Source organism: Selaginella moellendorffii, unplaced genomic scaffold (genome assembly GCF_000143415.4).
Source record: "Selaginella moellendorffii unplaced genomic scaffold, v1.0 SELMOscaffold_15, whole genome shotgun sequence".
In the NCBI taxonomy this organism is placed as follows: Eukaryota; Viridiplantae; Streptophyta; class Lycopodiopsida; order Selaginellales; family Selaginellaceae; genus Selaginella; species Selaginella moellendorffii.
The window spans coordinates 17,553-18,444 of NW_003314276.1; positions in this window are offsets into that span (position 1 = coordinate 17,553).

Sequence of the window (892 nt, forward strand, 5' to 3'; positions counted from 1 at the left end):
TTTTTCCTAAAACCATAACATATCAGAAAATAAAAAAAGGTCCATTGATTGCTTTGTTAAAAATAAAATTTTAAGTGATGAGGAATCACATTTTTTAAGATGGTAGCCTTTTGTATTTGTCTAATATTGTCTCAATGATATTTTATGTATCTGTTTTCCATGTATCAATGCACAAATTATTAGTGTAAATAACAGACTTATTACACATTCATCAATGAATCTACTCATATTGAGTTGTCTCTTAGCTTAGATGTAGTCTCATATTTGTGCAATATCATAAAGTTAAAAATCATAAGATTATGATAAAAGTATAACTTATTTACAAGATATAATAGCTGGAGCTATTCAACTCTTCTATTTTAAGTTATAAAATATATAATTTCTATAGTCACTACTTAATTTACTTTTAACTTTATAGTATATCTTTTATTGTGTGTACTATATACCATCTTTGTAAAAAATTATGTTTAATTTTAATAATGTAGCATTGAATTAATCAGATACTCTTTGTTCTATAAAGTTTTTATTCTATAGAAGAAAGAGTATATGATTGATTTGATAATACATGTTTCTTATGGAGGATACCAGCCAATGGAAGCATTTGATCTCATGTGACAGTGGGCGACCTCTGTTTCGAATCCACGGCCAACATCTTAGAAAGGAGATCCTCCACTGCAAACAAGCAAGGACCAATCAGGTTAAGGTTCGATCAGGTTCTGCAACACCCATGGATTTGTACAAAATTGCAGCATTAAGACCATCCAACTTTGAAGGAGTGGTGTGAAAAGGAGTGCTCCCGGCCTTGAGAACAAGAAAGTTCAAGTGGCTTAAAAGAAAATGCCAGCAGTAAGTTCCTATTTCCTTTTCACCATTACTAACTTCATTGCTTTAG